Genomic DNA, 21,878 nt, shown 5'->3' on the forward strand with positions numbered 1-21,878 from the left:
AATTAAATGTTATTGAAAATATTACCATCATTAATTATAGTAAATTGCAACAACTGAATCTACCATAAAATCACACTTGCAGGTGAAGGAGGGTGAAGACTGCAACACAATGAAGAGATTATTTTTCTAATCAAACAACTATAGAAATATTATAAATGATTTAGTTTATTTATGTTAACAGTGCCATAACTATGAATTCCTTCACAGAGACACAAATGATCTTATCAGCATGAGTTTCCTTCCTTAATGTTCCAACAACTTTCTTTGCATAGTGAAGTGTAGTTGTGATTTATAAAATAGGTAAAGTTAGTGTTTTGACTAGAGTGCTGAGTGTGGCAATTTATGTGTCTGAGATGTGTTTACAATTGTTAAAATAATGTGTAAGTGAGTTGTTAAGAGTCTGCAAAATGATTGCAATGATTTTAATATGTTTTATTATAAGTATTTATATGAAATTATAGTGAAAATAATGAATGGCGATCAGGATGAAAGTATCTCCACTGAATTGAGGTGTGCTCATGTGACCAGATCTTTAAATTAATTTGCTGGATTGAGCTCATGGCCTTTCGCATGTTGCCTTGCATCTGGTGTGTTGGTGAGGTATTTTTGTCGGACACCAGTAAAGCTGTGGGTGACGTATATGCTGCTAATGTTATTTTCTCATACTGGGATTTGCATGTTGTGATATAGTGCATGCTGCAGGGTATAAATGCTATATCTGCACAAAGTAATACCAAAATTTGCACTGGTGATGGACACTTTTCAGTTATTCAGTGAAGCATTTGTTTGTGGCCACCATTTGCATATGTTGTGCTTCTCCATAAAAAAAGAGGAATTTCTGCCAAACTTAAAATCAATATATATCGTGCAATGTTATTATCCTTTGGAATTTCAGCTAACCAATCCCTCCTCAGTACATTTTTATTAAATTATTTGCTAATGTCTCACTGCTAATATAAGTCTATGGTATTAAAATATAATATTGTGTTGTTGGACAAAAGAACGGTAGTATACAGGCACCTCTTACTGATGTTGTTGAGCCATCCTCAAAGTTAATGGCCTTACATTGCCCACACCCTGGGAAAAGGGAGAAAACCTCATAATTTGATGGATGCACTTTCCCATATATGGTGCTAACACCTTGTTAAAATAGGCAGTTGTAGAGTAAGTGGCTGCACCATTATTGCTCATGTGTTGGGAAGACATGGACCACTGTGAGATGACAACAGATCACTGGGTAAGTCTAAGAAATTGTACTGCAAGACTCTATGGGAAGGAAATGTGCAAGAAGACAAAGATATTGGACAAGCTGTGACAGAATAAAGAGAGGATGGCAAGCTACCTCACGTTCATACTCAGATTCAGAAAGGGAGACATGGTTTTTGTATTTGCCAAAATGGAATCATATGGTGGCTAACAGAATCAAGATCACGTCAGTATTGCTCTGCTAATGGTTAAGGATCTGTGACAAGTGGCATAGACTGGAAAGCACCTCCATGTACCTCCTACATCTGCATCTGGACTTGGCAAATAAACCAGCACCAGGGAATGGGACAGGAAGGACAGTACATCATGGTCACTCGTGGCATGCATCAAATACAATGCTACTGATCAACAACTGGTGAAATGTGTGTGTATGAACAACAAAATGCAGCAAACACATGAGATAGACAAGATAATATGGGAGTGGTGACAAATTAAATGATGACAGGAGGGGCCTCAACTTTGTCATACTTCCAAGAGGCCTACCAGTTTGTGGATTCATCAACTCCATGGAGCCAGTGGTCAACACTCTACCAGCTGTATCTGTGTCTACATATATACTCTGCAAACCACTATGAGGTGCATGGCAGAGTGTATGCCCCACTAGACCAGTTATTAGGATTTCGTCCTGTTCCATTCATGTACGGAGTGTGGGAAGAATGATCATTTAAATGCCTCTGTGGGTGCAGTAATTATTCTAATCTTATCTTCACAATCCCCCTGTGAGTAATATATGGATGTAGTGAGTAGTATATTCATGAAGTAATCATTCAAAGCCAGTTCTCAAAACTTTGTTAATAGACTTTCTCGGGATAGTTTACATCTATCTTCAATAGTCTTCCAATTCAGTTCCTTCAGTATCTCTGTGATACTTTTCCACAGACTGAAGAAGCCTGTGACCATTCAACCTACCCTTCTCTGTATATGTTCATTATCCCCTGTTAGTCCTATGTGGTACAGGTCCAAAACACTGGTTCAATATACTATAACCAGTCACATGAGTGATTTGTAAGCAATCTCCTTTGTAGACTTATTGCAATTCCCCAGTATTCTACCAATAAACCAAACTCTACCACCTGCTTTATCCAAGACTGAAACTATGTGATCGTACCATTTCATATCCGTACAAAGTGTTGCACCCAGGTATTTGTATGAATTGGTCAGTTCCAGCAGTGACTCATTGATATTATAGTCAAGGGATACTATGTTTTTTCGTTTTATGAAGTGAAAAATTTTACATTTACAAACATTTAAAGATATGATACTGCATGAAGAGTTTGACAGAGCACTGAAAGACATGAGTCGAAACAAGGCGCACGGAGTAGACAACATTCCATTGGAACTACTGACGGCCTTGGGCGAGCCAGTCCTGACAAAACTCTACCATCTGGTGAGCAAGATCTATGAGACAGGCGGAATACCCTCAGACTGCAAGAAGGATATAATAATGCAAATCCCAAAGAAATCAGGTGTTGACAGATGTGAAAATTACTGAACTATCAGTTTAATAAGTCACAGCTGCAAAATACTAACACGAATTCCTTACAGACGAATGGAAAAACTGGTAGAAGCTAACCTCAGGGAAGATCAGTTTGGATCCCGTAGAAATGTTGGAACAAGTGAGGCAATTCTAACCCTATGACTTATATTAGAAGAAAGATTAAGGAAAGGCAAACCTACGTTTCTAGCATTTGTAGATTTAGAGAAAGCTTTTGACTATGTTGAGTGGAATACTCTCTTTCAATTTCTGAAGGTGGCAGGGGTAAAATACAGAGAGCGAAAGGCTATTTACAATTTGTACAGAAACCAGATGGCAGTTGTAAGAGTCGAGGAACATGAAAGGGAAGCAGTTGTTGGGAAGGGAGTAAGACAGGGTTGTAGTCTCTCCCTGATGTTATTCAATCTGTATATTGAGCAAGCAGTAAAGGAAATGAAAGAAAAGTTCGGAGTACGTATCAAAATCCATGGAGAGGAAATAAAAACTTTGAGGTTCGCCGATAACATTGTGATTCTGTCAGAGACGGCAAAGGACTTGGAAGAACAGTTGAATGGAATGGACAGTGTCTTGAAAAGAGGGTATAAGATGAACATCAACAAAAGCAAAACAAGGATAATGGAATGTAGTCTAATTAAGTTGGGTGATGCTGAGGAAATTATATTAGGAAATGAGACACTTAAAGTAGTGAAGGAGTTTTGCTATTTGGGGAGCAAAATAACTGATGATGGTCAAAGTAGAGAGGATATAAAATGTAGACTGGCAATGGCAAGAAAAGCGTTTCTGCAGTAGAGAAATTTGTTAACATCGAGTATAGATTTAAGTGTCAGGAAGTCATTTCTGAAAGTATTTGTATGGAGTGTAGCCATGTATGGAAGTGAAACAGTGATGACAAATAGTTTAGACAAGAAGAGAATAGAAGCTTTCGAAATTTGGTGATACAGAAGAATGCTGAAGATTAGATGGGTAGATCACATAACTAAGGAGGAGGTATTGAATAGAATTGGGGAGAAGAGGAGTTTGTGGCACAACTTGACTAGAGGAAGGGATCGGTTGGTAGGACATGTTCTGAGGCATCAAGGGATCACCAATTTAGCACTGGAGGGCAGTGTGGAGAGTAAAAATGGTAGAGGGAGGCCAAGAGATGAATACACTCAGCAGATTCAGAAGGTTGTAGGCTGCAGTAAGTACTGGTAGATGAAGAAGCTTGCACAGAATAGAGTAGCATGAAGAGCTGCATCAAACCAGTCTCAGGACTGAAGACCACAACAACAACAACATTTAAAGCAACCTACCAATCTCTGCAACACATTGAAATATTATTAATATCTAACTGAGTATTTATGCAGCTTCTTTCAGATAGTACTTCATAACAGATAACTGCATCATCTGCAAAAAGCCTTTACTGTTAATATTGTCTGCATTGTCAACACAATTTGAACATCAAAGTTCCCAACATACTTCCCTAGGGCATACCAAAATTACTTTTACATCTGACAATGACTCTCCATCCAAGATAACATGGTGTGTCGTCCCTGCCAAAAAGCCCCTAATCCAGTCACAAATTTCACTTGATACCCCATATGATTGTACTTTTGAATAAGTGTAGTTGTGCCAATGAGTCAAATGCTTTTTCTAAATCAAGAAATACAACTTCTACCTGGTTGCCTTGATCCAAAGCTTTCAGTGTGTCACATGAGGAAAGTGCATGTTGGGTTTCACATGATCAATGTTTTCAAAATCTGTGCTGGTTGGCATTGAGAAAGTTATTCTGTTCAAGATATGTCATTATGTTGGAGTTCAGAATATGTTCTAAGATTCTACAACAAATCAGTGTCAAGTATACTGGACAGTAGTTTTATGGATCACTTCTACCACCCTTCTTCTAGAATAGTGTGACCTATGCCTTTTTCCAAGAACTACTATGCTACAACAGGCAGCTAAATCAGCAGTGCAGAACATTGCCTGAAACTTTAACACCTCCAGAAATTAAGAAAAAACCAGGATCCTGATTCAAACCTCCAGATTTGGCGATAGTGTCATCTATGAATCTATTGAAACTGAGGTGACAGAGAACCTGATCAACCAGGAAGTAAGGTACCAGCTCAGTGCAGTGTGGAATCTCACTATGGAACTACTACAGACAGAGCAGCAGAAAGTTCCCTTCTCCAGTAATGAATGCCAGATGATGGGGGCCATAATTAACTGGATCAGACCTAATGTGTAGCACCAGATGGCAGCTAACTCTTTGGGAAATAGCCACAGCAGTCACAGACAAGACAGGGAACAAAGTCAACCATTTGAAACCTCAGGCACCGGTCCAACCTGGGAGCAGACATAATACAGAACACCAGATGGCGGCTACCACCACAAGAGCTTACTGCTGCATGTGGACATAATATGGAAGTCCCAACTGCCTGATGCTGCAGTAGGTGCTCCTTGCAGATCGCAACTGCCTGATGCTGCAGTAGGTGCTCCTTGCAGATCAGAAGAATGATATAGACATGAGAAAAAGCTGTAGTGACCACAAACAGCATAAGGAATGTTTACAGTATCACAATAGTGCTATAATGCTCCTGTTGGGCTGGACCTAGTGTGGAGTGCCATGGGGTTGCCTCTACCATGAATGACAGCCACAGTGGTCATGGAGGGAAGAGGGAACACCTGGAGAGAGGCGCCATTGCAAGAAACAGGCACAGTGAGTGCAGATAGCATAACGAACACCAGGACAAGCTGTGAGTAACAAACTAGTTGTCCCTTTCGCATATTTTGGATAGGAGTAGAGAAGACATCCTGAATTTTAATAGCAACAGAACATTACAGTTTAATTATCACAAACAGATGGCAAGTCTGCACCCAAGTCTTGGTTATCCCTCTCATTTGCCAACTGGATGATTTTTCTTCAAAACATTGCTCACACTATAAGTATAGCACACTGTTAGCACCTTTGTACAATGAAGGGGTCAACATGTCAGGAGACGGAGCACAATCCTGAGGGATGTCAATAGGAATTCATGCTGCTTCAGAGGCTACAAGCAGTTATGCCATAGCCAGAGGGTAAGCTTCACTGGACATAGGTGACTGTCCTTCACTTTGAACCAATGCAAGCTGACCCCTTCTTCAACAACAATGATACTGAATGTAAGAGGACAGACCAACACAGATACTTGTTCAGACCTTCTCGGCTGTTGCATTGGAAAAATCACTGACCCAGATTCTCCAACAGACTAGTACCAAGAAAAGCATCACCACTGAGCAAGACAGGAAGTAAAATTGATGAATGAGACAGAAACTGAAATTGAAGGTAGAAAAGCAAAAGCAGAATTGATTAACTACATTTTCAAATCTTACTTTACAAAGAAAAAGCCAGGAGTCTTGCTCCAGTTTAATCCTTGTACCACTGAAAAGATGAGGTGCTTCTGAGGCATCAGCTAGTGCACTTGACCTGGTGGATCTCTCCTCACAGCAGGCAGGTGGTAATGCATATGTGTTGCTCAAGGCAGGGGGCTAATGTGGAGACTCGCCACCTGGCCTCACCTTTTCACCCTGTAAGTGAACAGGTGGCTGCCCCTTGAGCACGGCCTGAGCAGGCACTCGGAGGAGGAGTTTCCTGGCTATTGGGAGCTCCAATGTTAGACAGATTATGGAGCCCCTTAGGCGGACAGCATTCATTTCTGGAAGGAAAGCCAATGTGCACTTGGTATGTCTGTCAGGGTGGCTCATCAGAGTTTTGGAGATGGCCTTGCCTGCAGCTATTGAGCACGCAAGGTACAATTATCTACAAGTTGTGGCTCATGTTGGCACCAATGATGACATGGGTTCTGAGGTGATCCTCAGTTCGTACAGGCAGCTGGCCTAGGTGGTGAAGACCGCTGGCTCACATGCAGTGTGCAAGCAGAGCTTTCAATTTTCAGTGTTGTTCCTAGAACTGAAAGGGGTCCTTTGGTTTGGAACCAAGTGGAGGGTCTCAATCAAAGGCTTTGTTGGCTCTGTGATTATGTTGGCTGCAGATTGTAATGATACAGCATTACCCAAAATTCATATTAAATGTCTGATACTACCTTTCTTATATGCATCTGGATAGTTAGTGGACAATTTAGTACTTCCTAAGGCCTTGTATGTGTGTCTTTATATATAATCGTACTGTCCTATTTGATAAAAGAAACTTGATATTCATTGTGAAGGTGTGTGGAAGGTTCTGGAAGGACATGTGTTGTCTTAGTTATTGGTGGATAGTTGTTGTTGATAAAATTATGTACATATACTTACTTAAGTAACTAATCAAAAAAGTGAAGTAATAAGTCCTTAGCAATAAATAACTAGAGACTGCAGAGATGTTAGCATGAAAAACCAATGCTTCTAATTAACAAAATGGTAATCTAAAAATCCAGTAACAGAAGACTTCACTATCTTTAAAAACAGCTTAAAAGTTATTACCAAGTAATTAATATTCTTTGCAATTACAATTCTAATTAACTCTCCAATTGTTTATATATTACAGTTTTCCAATTTCCAGAATTTGAGGCCTTATTTGTGCATTTTCGATATGTAATCAGATAAAGAATGAGCTCAGTACTACCATTGAATATTAGTAACCAGATCCAAATTGTAATTAATTACATTACTAAAATAATATGAGAGACATCATTGTAATTAAAGTTCGGAATGATTTTCTTATAGAAAACTAAAGATATTACTATAAAAGATTGTCATTGAATATTGTATTTTATACCTTATTCAGCTGAAACATCAGTTTCTTTACATTTTGTAAATTTTAATTGTAACATCAAAATTGCACAAAATTAGTAATGCTTTATTTTGTAAGTTATTGTTAAAATTCTATATAAAGCAATGCAGTGATGCTTTGAGAAGTCAATTTTGAAGTTACTTTTGGAAGTCAGAGAGACCAGTGAAGTACGCGCTTAGTTTACATGACAAGTGTGCAGTTTGAATGTCAATTAATGTGAATAAATTTTGTGAAGCCTGAAAATTTTGCATTCATTCATCAATGGACCAGGCAGAAGAAACTTAAGTTAAGTAACATTCAACATGAATCATTACAAATGGTGGAGTTGCACTGTGATCGATGTTTGAAATGTGGAAATATGTTTAACAAGTGACAATCGCCAGTCATAAATTGTCTTGAAAAATTTTGTGTTATGGTTGCACAGAGTGAATGGATGTTGCCACAAGGAAAGAGTTGATGTGGATAAAAAGGACCAAATTCTCAGACAACACCATCAACCATCAGATGAGTAACAGTTTATCTTTTCAATTAAATAGTTTTGTGACAGTGCAAACATTTGTGTGGGAAATTTTTATGTTTTGTTATTTACCATGGCTGACAATGACAAGATAAAAATGCGTGAGGAAAAACTTGTAAGCAGTAAACCAATGGAAAACACTTTAGACCTAGGAGCAAGTATCAGTGAACTATCACCCAGTAGTAATCAAAGTGTAGATCAAAGTTTTGGTGGAGAGGGTTCCAGTGAAAATGTCACCACAAGTACTCCAATTGCACAGGAAAGCGTAGGCAGAGATGATTTGTTACTGTTATTAATGCAGCACATGAAAGAAATGAAGGAACAGATGGGACAGATTAGGCGAGAAGTGAAGGAACAAATGGGACAGATTAAGGATAATGGTCAACAGGGTCTACAGTTAAGTCAGCAGTTTAGTGAACAAATGGTGGAATTAAAGAATACTGTTACTGAAAATAAAACTCAGATTAGGGAAATCCAGGAGGGTTTGGGAGCACTAAGAATTACTGTTGAGACAGGACAGAGTGAACTCAATACTCATGTAGTAGCAGTAGAAAGAAGGCTAGAGATATTATAAACTAATTTCACAAAAGAGTTGTCCAAAAATAAGGAGAGATTCAAAAAATAGATAAACATGTAGAAGTAGAAAATTCTAAACTTAAAACAGAGGTAATTGAGACTAGGAGATGTTGTTGTTGTGGGATTCAGTCCTGAGGCTGGTTTGATGCAGCTCTCCATGCTACTCTATCCTGTGCAAGCTCCTTCATCTCCCAGTACCTACTGCAACCTACATCCTTCTGAATCTGCTTAGTGTATTCATCTCTTGGTCTCCCTCTACATTTTTTCCCTCCACGCTGCCCTCCAGTGCTAAATTTGTGATCCCTTGATGCCTCAGGACATGTCCTACCAACCGATCCCTTCTTCTAGTCAAGTTGTGACACAAACTTCTCTTCTCCCCAATCCTATTCAATACCTCCTCATTAGTTACGTGATCTACCCACCTTATCTTCAACATTTTTCTGTAGCACCACATTTTGAAAGCTTCTATTCTCTTCTTGTCCAAACTATTTATGTTTCACTTCCACACATGGCTACACTCCATACAAATACTTTCAGAAACGACTTCCTGACACTTAAATCTATACTCGATGTTAACAAATTCCTCTTCTTCAGAAACACTTTCCTTGCCATTACCAGTCTACATTTTATATCCTCTCTACTTTGACCATCATCAGTTATTTTGCTCTCCAAATAACAAAACTCCTTCACTACTTTAAGTGTCTCATTTCCTAATCTAATTCCCTCAGCATCACCCGACTTAATTTGACTGCATTCCATTATCCTTGTTTTGCTTTTGTTGATGTTCATCTTATATCCTCCTTTCAAGACACTGTCCATTCCGTTCAACTGCTCTTCCAAGTCCTTTGCTGTCACTGACAGACGTACAATGTCATCGGCAAAACTCAATGTTTTTATTTCTTCTCCCTGGATTATAATACCTACTCCAAATTTTTCTTTTGTTTCCTTTACTGCTTGCTCAATATACAGATTGAATAACATCGGGGAGAGGCTACAACCCTGTCTCACTCCCTTCCCAACCACTGCTTCCCTTTCATGTCCCTCGACTCTTATAATTGCCATCTGGTTTCTGTACAAATTGTTAATAACCTTTTGCTCCCTGTATTTTACCCCTGCCACCTTTAGAAATTGAAAGAGATTATTCCACTCAACATAGTCAAAAGCTTTCTCTAAATCTACAAATGCTAGAAACGTAGGTTTGTCTTTCCTTAATCTTTCTTCTAAGATAAGTCGTTAGGTCAGTATTGCCTCACATGTTCCAACATTTCTACGGAATCCAAAGTGATCTTCCCCGAGGTCAGCTTCTACCAGTTTTTCCATTCATCTGTAAATAATTCGCGTTAGTATTTTGGAGCTGTGGCTTATTAAACTGATAGTTCAGTAATTTTCACATCTGTCAACACATGATTTTTTTGGGATTGGCATTATTATATTCTTCTTGAAGTTTGAGGGTATTTCGCCTATCTCGTACATCTTGCTCACCAGATGGTAGAGTTTTGTCAGGACTGGCTCTCCTAAGGCCGTCAGTAGTTCTAATGGAATGTTGTCTACTCCCAGGGCCTTGGTTCGACTCAGGTCTTTCAGTGCTCTGTCAAACTCTTCACACAGTATCGTCTCTACCATTTCATCTTCATCTATGTCCTTTCTGCTTTCCCCTCTTTGCTTAGAACTGGGTTTCCATCTGAGCTCTTGATATTCATACAGTTTGCTCTGCTTTCCCCAAAGGTCTCTTTAATTTTCCTGTAGGCTGTATCTATCTTACCCCTAGTGAGATAAGCCTCTACATCCTTACATTTGTCCTCTAGCCATGCCTGCTTAGCCATTTTGCACTTCTTGTCTATCTCATTTTTGAGATGCTTTTATTCCTGTTTGCCTGCTTCATTTATTGCAGTTTTATATTTCCATCCAGACTGTTTCCCCTGCAACTACTGTAAAGGCTGCTGCCCCTCTTCAGGAACCACATGTTTGTCTGGCCTCTCAACAGATACCCCTCCGCTGTGGTTGCACCTACGGTACGGCTATCTGTATCATTGAAGCACGCAAGCCTCCCCACCAACGGCAAGGTCCATTGTTCATGGGGGGAGGGACTAGGAGATGTTAGAAGAAAAAGTGCAAGCTTACAAAAGGAACTCTGAGCTAAAACTTACAGACATTTCCAGTCAAATATGTAATGTAGAACTTAAGTAGGATGAAAAAATAGATTTGTGTAGAAGTAATGTTGTAGATTTAAGTAAGAAAGTTGTAGAACTACAAGAGGGTGCAGCTCAAAGAAATTTTGTTAGAAATATTAATTTTGTATGGGATGGCATACCTTTAAAATGCTTTCCAGGAGATGGTAAGTAGCATCTTGTTGATTTTTTACAGCATTGTCAAGATAATTTTAGTAATGACATGACAGACTATGTTAAAATTAAATTTGTTAAGAGATTTTTGGATGGAAAAGCAATCTCATGGGCCAATCAAAATTAATTGTACCATGTCATATGATGAATTTTAAAGAAAGTTCTTAAATAAGTTTTGGTCAGAATGTGAGCAAGCTAGGATTAAGAATGAGTTTTTGAAAGGTTCAATGTACAGGGAAGGTAATAGGTTGAAGTGTTTTTGTGAAAACCAATTGAGGAAATTAGTACACTTAGCCAAACCTTTTGATGAACTAAGACAAATAGATTCCTTAAAAAGGCGATTACCAAAAAGGGTACAGTGGGAGTTGATTTCTGGCCCAGATGACTGTGTAGATCAGTTCTTGATATATGTAGATTAGATAAGTTGGATGGAACCTTTGAGAGGTTAAGTAATGGCAGATTTGGCAATCAACCATCTGGGGTGGAGGTGGGGTGGGGTGGGGTGGGGGGGGGGGGGGGGTGGGGGGCGAATCATGAAATCAGAGCAGGAATCAAGGTAGGAGTGACAATGAAAATCAGAATAATAATAATAGTGGTTACAATAGAAGTGATAATAGATGGATCAAGCATAGAAATGGGAATGGAAACAGAGGATATGACAACAGGGAGAGACCTTGGGAGAATAATAACAGTGGTGATGCTTTTCTTGGTTCTAGTGCACTGGAGAATCCGAGTCAGTGATTTTTCCAGTGCAACAGCTGAGAAGGTCTGAACAAGTATCTGTGTTGGTCTGTCCTCTTACATTCAGTATAATTGTTGTTGAAGCATAGTGTCAGCATGCATTGGTTCAAAGTGAAGGACAGTCACCTATGTCCAGTTAAGCTTACCCTCTGGCCATGGCATAACTGCTTGTAACCTCTGGAGCAGCATGAATTCCTGTTGACATCCCTCTGGATTGTGCTCTCTCTCCTGATGTGTTGACCGCTTCATTGTACAAAGGGGCTAACAGTGTGCTGTACTTGTAGTGTGAGCAATGTTTTGAACAAAAGTCATCCAGTTGGCAAAAGAGAGGGATAACCAAGACTCGGGTGCAGACTTGCCATCTGTTTGTGATAATTAAACTGTAATGTTCTGTTGCCATTAAAATTCAGGATATCTTATCTACCCTGCCAAACATATGAGAAAGGGACAATTAGTTTGTTACTCAGCTTGAATATAAAAGCCAAATTTTAAAATTATTCTGTTTTTAAGTAATTCAAATAGTCACAAAATCCTTAATAAGTATTTTACTGTGTCATTACTATTTTGTCTTTTATTATTTGTTTATTTTTCTACATAATTAATTTGCTGTGAGCATTTTTTTTCATGTTGTCCATAACACTGCCAGCATGAGGGTATTGAAAGTTCTGAACTAAAAAACTGCTCAGGAAGGATAATGCTTTAACTAGAAAACATGTGGCTAATATCATTGGTCTTTTGGGTATCAAGAAATATTTATACAGATATTGCCTAAGCAAAAGAAACTCTTTTGTTGTTGCTTCCTGGAGAGTGAGGTTACCGAATATAGTCATACCACCACACACCAATGTTAAGGTGACTGAGAAACTTTCTGAATTCAGATGTCTGAATCAGCAGTTCTTAATCATTCATTCTCATGTCTAGTATTTATGCCTGATAAGTAAAATATTCCAGTAACTATGTGGATTAGTATGACTGACCCTTAGTTTCATAGAAAAGATCACAACTGTCCCCTTTCGGAAATCAGCTTATTTTTTTCTTTGGCTCAAATTCTACAATAGATCATTAGGTTATTCTTTATTCATTGTAATAGTAGCTTTATTCAACTATCGATCTCTTTTTATGAGGGTATTGGACATGTCAAAGTGTTTACAAGTTTAGATCAATATAAAATAAGCTAATTTGTATACACATACATTTACAAACATCTAGTTAGAGACAATCATTAGATTTACTCCTGGTATACAATATTTTTCTTACAAATAACTTATTAAATAATGTAATGGCACACTGTTAACTCATATCTCAGTATCAGTCACTGAACACACTATACACACATTGTTTCATAACACTTCACTCACTGCGTGCGCGCGCGCGCACACACACACACACACACACACACACACACACACACACACCCTGGTGATCTCTGGGCCATTTTCTGTAGCATGACTTCCCATTTGCTATCCTTGAAAACTGAGTTAGCGTCTCTCTATAATGAGTGAGATGTTGAGCTCAGAAATAGGAAGAGGTGTTGGTGTTGCCCAATGCATAGCTTGGGGGTAAGTTTTCTAGAAAAAGGAGATAATAAGGAAGAAAACATAGTATGAAGATGTTATGTGGAATGTTGATGTTTTATAATCATTATTATTATTTATTTGTAAAACATTTTTTTACAAAGCCCCTACTCTGTTTATTTAAGTAATCCTCCAATGTGTGAAATGTATTGCGTAACAGGCACTTTTTAGTTGCCTTTTTAAATAAGTGTATTTTTGCAATTTCTTTTATTTCTTATGGTAATTTATAGTACAGTTTTATTCCTTGGTAGAGAATGCTATTTTGAGTTTTATGTTTATTTTTTCTTGGCAAATGTAAGATGAGTCTAGCTCTTGTTCCATAATCATGGACAGAACTGTTTGTGCAGTAATTACCAACATTATTTTTGATGTGTACAATAGACTGGTAAATTTATTCACACAGAGCAGTTAGAATCCCCAGTGTTTTGAACAGATCTTTACAATGAGCTTGACTACCATTTTTGGTTATGGTTCTTATGATTCTTTTCTGGAGTTTGAAAATAGTGTCCATATTTTGTGCATTTGTTCCCCAAAAAAAGAATGCTGTAGCTAAGAATTGAATTACATATGAATAGTACATAACTAAAACACACTGCATGTTACACACTGATGATGGGGTTCTAAGGACATAACATGCTGATGACATTATGTTTGCAAGTACCTTTGCGTGTTCACACCTTTTCAACTGAGAATCAATATTCATTCCTAGAAATTTTTCATTTGTTACATGGTCAATACACATGCCATCTACATTTAATTTAACATTGTCATTTTCCATCTTCAAACTGAAATTCATGGCATTGGTTTTCTTTATGTTCAATGTAAATTTATTGCTTATTGACCAACCATAAACTTCCTTGAGAGCTTCATTTACTTTCTCTGCAAGGAGTTCTCTTGTTTTCCCAGTGACTATAATATTGCTGTCATCAGCAAAGAGAATTTTTTTCACCATGAATAACACTAATGCGAAACTCACTTATGTAAATCAGGAACAGTATTGATCCTAATATGCTATCTTGCAGAACCACTTTATTAATGTATTTTGGTTCTGATAAAAGTTTAGATCTATTTGAAGTAAGTGTTATCTCTGCTCTTTGTACCCTATCTGCTAGGTATGATCAAAACCAGACATTGGCTACCCTCTTATTCCTAATGCTTCTAAGTTATTTAATAGAATCTTTTGGTCCACTGCATCAAAGCCCTTAGAAAGATCCAAAAATATGCCTGTGACACACTTATCTTTGTGAAGAGCATCAAGTACAACCTTTGCGAATTCTACTATGGCTGACTGTATTTTTGCCACTTCAGAAACCAAATTATGATTTGCTTAAAAGATTGTATTTATTCAGTAATTCATTAACCTAGGTTTCATAATTGCTTCTATTATTTTTGAGAATGGTGACAGCAGGAAAATGGGCCAGTAGTTTTCTATGTCTTCTGCATTACCTTTCTTAAGCAAAGGTACAACTCTTGCCTGTTTTAACTGCTCTGGAAATGTCCCTGGTGTGAAGGATTCATTTAGTATTATATTTGTTAAGGGGCCTTGTATAATCTCTATGCATTGTTTCAGTACACACATTGTTACTTCCTCTAAGCCAACTGACTTTTTATTTTTTAGTTTTTGAACACTTTATTGACTTATTGTCTGTGGTTGGAAGTAACATCATTGTATTTAGTGCAACATTATTTACCAGTGTTATATTTGTTTTGGGGAATTTTTGCTGTAACTTCTCTGCAATAATTGAAAATGCTCATTTACAGTGTTTGCTAAGTTTGGATCATTTATTACCTTATCCCCCTCCTTAGCAGTATGTTATTGTGCATTTCTTTGCCTCACCCAATTTCCTTTTTTATAACATCCCAGACTGCTTTGCTTTTGTTCTCTGCATTATATATTATTTTGTCATTAAGTGACTTTTTGCAACAATCAGCATCTTCTTATAGATCTTTATGTATCTATGATAGAAATTTAAGAATTCTGGATCATTGTGATTCTTTTTCATGGAACTGAGATGACTAAGTGTTTGGGAGGATTTCTTAATACCTGCTGTTATCCATCTGTTTTCTTTTCTTTTTTTTTTTTTTTTTTTTTTTTTTTGAGATGTTGATACAGAAAAGCATACTTTTGGAAATGCCTTTTCAAAGTTCAATGCGAGTTTTAATGCTATGACATGTTGTAATACAACTTATCACCGATTTCCATTGGATGTCATTTGGGGGAAGCGTTTTCTCATTATCTAAACTAAAATTTCTGATGCAGAGATCAGAACTCCACTGCCTCATATGGCCATTACAGTATTTATAATACCTTTCCCATTAATTCTACTCTGTAACTCCACAAGCACTGCAAACAGCATGTACCAATTAATGCACTGTAAAAAATCTTGCAGTGACTGCTATTTTTCTCTTTTATAATTTTCTGAGCTTTTGATTCAGATTATGTTTGTCAGCAGTTGGCTTGCTTTTTAACCATCACAGTGTCACCTATCTATTCTGGTAGCTAAATGGCACCTCTTGTTCCAGTGTAGGAATAGTTGCCTGCCAAATTTAAAATTTAATAAACACATTTGGGATGAATGCATCAATGAACCTATGGATCACTACGGCATTGTATTCTACATGCTTTGAGTGCTGATTTTGTTTTCCAATTCAGCAGATTTGCTCTAAATATCCAGCTGAGTCCACTGGGCATCCATATAAGTGTTTTTGTGGGTGTTGTTCATGTATTTGGAAGATGTACCATAGCCACAAACCAGATTCCAATAACAGCAAAACCAGGATAGCAAAGCAATACGTCAGTGGCTGTGAATGATCCAGCTTCTGTGCTGAAGAGTGTCACTAGCTCTGCTTTGAGGTGTAGACATAAATTGAAAACTGGAATATCTCATCTACTTAAAGAATTCAAATACTCACTTGAAGCACAAGTTTGTCTGAACTACACAGGTGGAAATTGCCTCTCCATCATATCCTGCAGTGTTGCAGTCTCCGTGACCTATGTGGCCTATACCTCCCTCCCTCCCTCACTCCCACTCTGAATGCTGCCCTTCTCCTCCTCCCTTCCTTCCCCTCTACATTACACCCCCTCCCCACCCTACTCCTTCTCCTCCTCATACTCCTCCCACTCCTCCACTTCCACAAGTGTGCATGGAAAACATAACCTGACACTGTATTCTGATAGTTATGAAACTTTCCTTCACTCTTCTGGACATCTGCCAAATATATCACTACTGGTACATTGAAAACTCTCACTTTGTGCATAAAATTTCTCTTTATAATAAAAAAAATGGAGTTTAATGACAGTGTTTTGAAAAGGATATACTGCTACTCTCCATATAGGGGAAATGTTGAATCACAGACAGGCACAACAAAAAAGACTGCTAAACAAACAAGCTTCTGGCCAAAAGGCCTTCTTCTTGAGTGGACCAGTGGCCTCAGTGGCCGTAAACAGTGGTTGTCCATGTATGATTGGTCTTGGTATGAGTATGTGTGTGTATTGTCTACTCCAGAAGAAGGCCTTTTGGCCCAAAGTTTATTTGTTCAGCAGTCTTTTTGTTGTGCTGTCTGAATCTCAGCATCTCTGCTGTATGGTGTGTAAAAACCTATCCTTTTTGCAATATTGTCATTATTCCATCCTCGATTTTCCATTACCTAAAATTTTCAGTTTGTTGCATAGATTTTGGTGGTTGAAATATTGGCTCAATGTTTTTTTGAAATGGCTGTCAATACAGGTATTTATTTACTATTTTTTAGAACTTCTGTTCTCAGGTGAATGAACATAAAAGATGACACTACCATTTCTTGCAATGCAGAGCTGCATACCACATGTCTCATCAAATGCTGTCTCATATTCATGATGTCTTCACACAAGGAAGCTTGTTGAGCAAAGGTTCATGGCTACCTCATCACCAAAGTTGTTTATATATTATTGGAATGTTTGAAAGGAAGAATATTTTGAAATAACCTTAAAATGGTAGACCAGTTGAATAAAAATGTTTGCCAGATATTGCAACAGTCAATATTATCGATCTCCATAAAGTTTATTTGAATGTGATTGCATGAGCACAAAAATTACTCTGACGAGCCAAAGCATTATGACTACCAGCTTAATAGCTTGTTTGTCCATCTTTGGAATGAATTACATCACTGATTTTGCATTTCAGTGATACAAAAGTTTGTTGGTAGGTTTGTGGAGGTATGTGACATGTAATTCACATAAATAACAGATCTCTGATGGTGCTCGACAGTGACCCAGGTGGGTACCATAGGATTTACATGAGTCAAACTTGGCCACTGAGACATCCTAGTGAGTTCAATATACTATAATGTTCCTCAAACCACTGTAGTATGGTTCTGGCTCTGAGACACAGGCAGTTATACTGCTGAAAGATGACATCGCCACTGTGGAAGACATCAAACATGAAGGAATGCAGTTGGTTTGTAATTGTCAGCATGTCTTTGATTATGACTACAGGTCTCATGAAAGAGGAGGAGAATGCTCCCACCAGCCTGCATCCATGGTGCACTGTATGTATTGAGCTGCTGTTCACCTTGATGATGGCATTTGTGGAGATAATCATTGACCTAACGTAGGAAAAATATAATTCACACAAGGAGCTGACATGTTTCCATTGAGTGATGGTCAAATTTCAATGGTCAGCTGTCTACTGCAATTGTAACTGATTATATCATTAGGTCAAAATGTGAACATGTAGGGAGAGCTCCTTGTTCAACAATGTACAATGAATGGTATGCTCCAAAACACTTGGGCTCTTTCAGCAGAAATGCCACAGATCATCATCTGTCCTACTTTAGGGAAGACTCCAAAAGGCATGTCCTGTGAAGTCATAGACTTCCATCCATTTTATGCCTCGTGGCAGTTTCACTGACCTTCTACCTCTTTCCGTAGGTGCTCATGGGAGTTGCAAGTGAACATTTTACCAGCTTTGCTAGTTTCAAAGCACTCTTCCACAGACTCTGTGTAATAATAATCTGACCTTTGTCAAACTCACTTATCTCAATGGATTTTCCCATTTGCAGCCCATATCTTCACTAGGGTGAGCTCCCGTGTCCATGTATGCTCTGCTTACATACTTTTTTTACTGTGCCATGTGCCTGAAAATGCCACCAGGCACCATCCAAGTCATGGTGGGCAGTGGTCACAATGTTTTGGCTAATCAGTTTGTTTGTTTGTTTGTTTGTGTGTGTGTGTGTGTGTGTGTGTGTGTGTGTGTGTGAGAGAGAGAGAGAGAGAGAGAGAGAGAGAGAGAGAGAGAGAGAGAGAGAGAGAGAGCTTGTGCATGTGCACATGCACATGTGTGTATGTTTGCAATCATATTCAACATAAACTGCAAGTCCAACTACTGTTATTTTTAAAATTATTTCTGATTTTAATTAAAATGACATTTTTCTTTGACTGAATGTACATGATATTCATGTGAGCTGTATGGGCATGCCGCGATGTTTGAGGTGTCCTGTCATGGGCTGTGCAGCCACTCCCACTGGAGGTTTGAGTCCTCCCTTGGGCATGGGTGTGTGTGTTGTTCTTAGCATAAGTTAGTTTAACTTAGTTTAAGTAGTGTGTAAGTCTGATGACCTACACAGTTTGGTCCCTTAGGGATTCACACACATTTGAACATTTATTGATGTGAGGCCCCTTTTATCTTAAACATATTGCATATGTTGACAAAATAACAAGAGATCTTGCTTTTGCATTGCTTGTCCAAAATGTAATATTAATTAAATCAGACAGGTTGAAAGCAAAACTGTTAAATAAGTGAATCTTATACTTCAGTGGGATGTGAATATATTAAGAAGATCCCAGAAGGAGAGGAGGAAATGAAATTAAACTTCAGTGATTGAGAAGATATGTGATGTTACTTCAATGATTAAAATTTTGAATCAAATTTATGAACACTTTGGCAGTATGAGCCTGCTTACCATTGTATCCCCCTTAGTCTGTGTGCATGCACTGATTCAGGTGAGAAGGGTGTCATAAAGTCACTGTAGCCTCTCCTGAGGCAAAATGGTCCACAATGGTTGCAACTGGTCCTTGATATCCTGGGTACTGTCACTAGCATGGAGTTGGCACATCTGCTGATCCCACACAAGTTCTATTAGGAACAGACCTGGGGATACTGCTGGCCATTAAAGTACCTCAACAACATGTGGATGGCTTGTAGAGAAACATGCCATGCGTGAATGAGCATCTTCCTGTTTAAAAATAGCACCATGATACCACTATTTGACATGTAAACACATGGGGTTGCAGGATGCCCATGATGTACTATTATGCATCCTGAGTTCTTCCTCTGCCATAACACCAGGATTAACATTGCTGTGCCTCTCCAAAACATTGGAAGAACAGGACATCTCCCCAGGTTTCTATTGTACCAAGCAGTGGTGGTCATGTGGAACAGCACAGAACCATAATTCATTGCTGAACAGAATGAGATGCCATTCATCAACATCGTGGCACTACTCCGAACACAACCATTTGTGTTGTGGTGGTAATGGTAGCCTACACATGGGATCATAATTCCCTAATTCAGCTGCTGCTAGTCTCATACCAATGGTTCAGGATGACACAGACTGTTTCAGAGAGTCCATTACTTGTTCTCAGATGTCTGGTGCATATGTAAAATGGTTACAATGTACATGTTGCATAATAAAGTGAATTTCTCTTGCAGTTGTCAGACTTACCCAACTGGAATCTTGACAGCAATTATGCCTACTTTCACTTTGCCATGCTGTCCAATGTTGGACTACTGTCACATCTGAATGCACCAAAAATCTGGATACTGTGTGAGTTGAGATCCACAAAGAGTCTCCTTTCAACAGGCTATCAGATGCTGACAATGCTGTCTCATATGGGTATGTGGCATCTAACTGTGCTTCACTGTGATCACTGCCCATCTGACACCATTCATACCTCTTTAGATCCTACTAGGCTAACTGGAAGACCTTACAATGATGGTGCTCATTTAATATTCCTCATTCACTTACTTCAGTTGTCATTGTCCGCTCTCTCTTCCACCTCAGCAAGAAGGGCCTGCAAATCCCTCAAATAGATATCCTGATATAGTCTAAAAGCATTACCTACAATCTTCAGTCCAGCAGTTGATGTTTCAGCTCCAACTGCTGAAAAATACTGCCTATTTCAATAAATATGACAGTGATCTATGGCTTTTAGTAAAGCAATCCTTTTCAAATACATAATTCAAAGTTCATTTGGATACAGTTGATCTATATACTATATCTTCTTGTTTCCACACTGAAAGCAAGCCCTTTACAATTAATTCCACACAGCATCTTGCACATTTCATATTTAAAATATGATTTTGTTTCAGCATCTCCTTGATGTGCTGGTACTGTGAGCAGGTGAAAGCAAGAAGAAACTACAGTAGTGCTTTCTCCTGAGGACATGCAGCAGTAATGCTCAGCTTAATGATATTGGCCTTGTCTCAAATAAGATATTGTGGAGGAAAAAATGTGACAGATCTTGGGATGGGGAATTCATGGGGATGTAGTAATCAGCAAAAACAAAACTGTCGTCCTATAGTCAGAGTGTGGCATGCTCAATTCCTTAATCAGGTAGATACATTATCAAATTTGAAAATAGACATGGATAGATTGAAATTTGATATAGAGAGAATTAACAAAGTGCAATGGCAGGAATAATAAATCTTCTAGTCAGGGGAGTACAAGTTTATAAACACAAAGTTGGATATGTTTAATGCAGGAGGAGGTCTAAAAATAAATAAGAAAACAGTAATACAGGCAAGAATACAATGAAAAGCATAACAGATACATTACAGTTCCAAGATGAAACATGAACCCAGCACCCTTCACAACAGTACATGTTTAAATGCCAAATAAATAAGTGATTGAGAGACTGTTTGATGTGGTAAAAGAAGTTATTCAGATGGTTAAGGAGAGGAAAACGTAATTGGTTGATTGGCATTCAGTAATAGCAAGAGAAGGAGAAGGAAATATCATAAGAGAATATAGACTGGGGAAAGGGAATGAAAGAGGAAGGTAATTTAATCGTGGCTAATTCTTTGTTTAAGAATAATGAAAAATGGTTGTATATGTGGAACAGACCTGTAGACCCTGGAAGGTGCCCCAGGAAGAATGGTCAATATTCAGGGATATGACAAGAATGATAATTCTAAGTAAAAATGTGTAATAAATATGGGCACTAAATGTAAAATGCATGTTTTAGGGGCTTTGAGCACTTTTTCAACTTTGGTACTGTGAAACAACTCTTTTGTACTGCAAGTTCTTTGCTTTCCATATTTTGAGAAAAGGTGCTTTGGATCAAAAAAAGAAAGAGAATTCAGTAAACATGGGCTCTAAAGTGCTTACCTTAAGAGCTATGCACACTTGTTCATATTCACTACTATGAAACCATCTCTTCTGCTGAACAAATGCTCATAGTTCTTAAAGCATGAGTTTTAGAGCCAATGTCCATTAGGCAGCTTTTTCTTGTTTTGGCCCATTCTACCTCCTCTCAAAATATGGAAAGCAAAGAGCTTTCTGTGGAACGTATTTGTTTCACAATATTGAAGATAAAGAAGTGCTCATAGCTCTTAAGGCATGCATTTTAGAACACACGTTTACTAGA

This window comes from Schistocerca gregaria, chromosome 8, assembly GCF_023897955.1.
Source record: "Schistocerca gregaria isolate iqSchGreg1 chromosome 8, iqSchGreg1.2, whole genome shotgun sequence".
Classification (NCBI taxonomy): domain Eukaryota; kingdom Metazoa; phylum Arthropoda; class Insecta; order Orthoptera; family Acrididae; genus Schistocerca; species Schistocerca gregaria.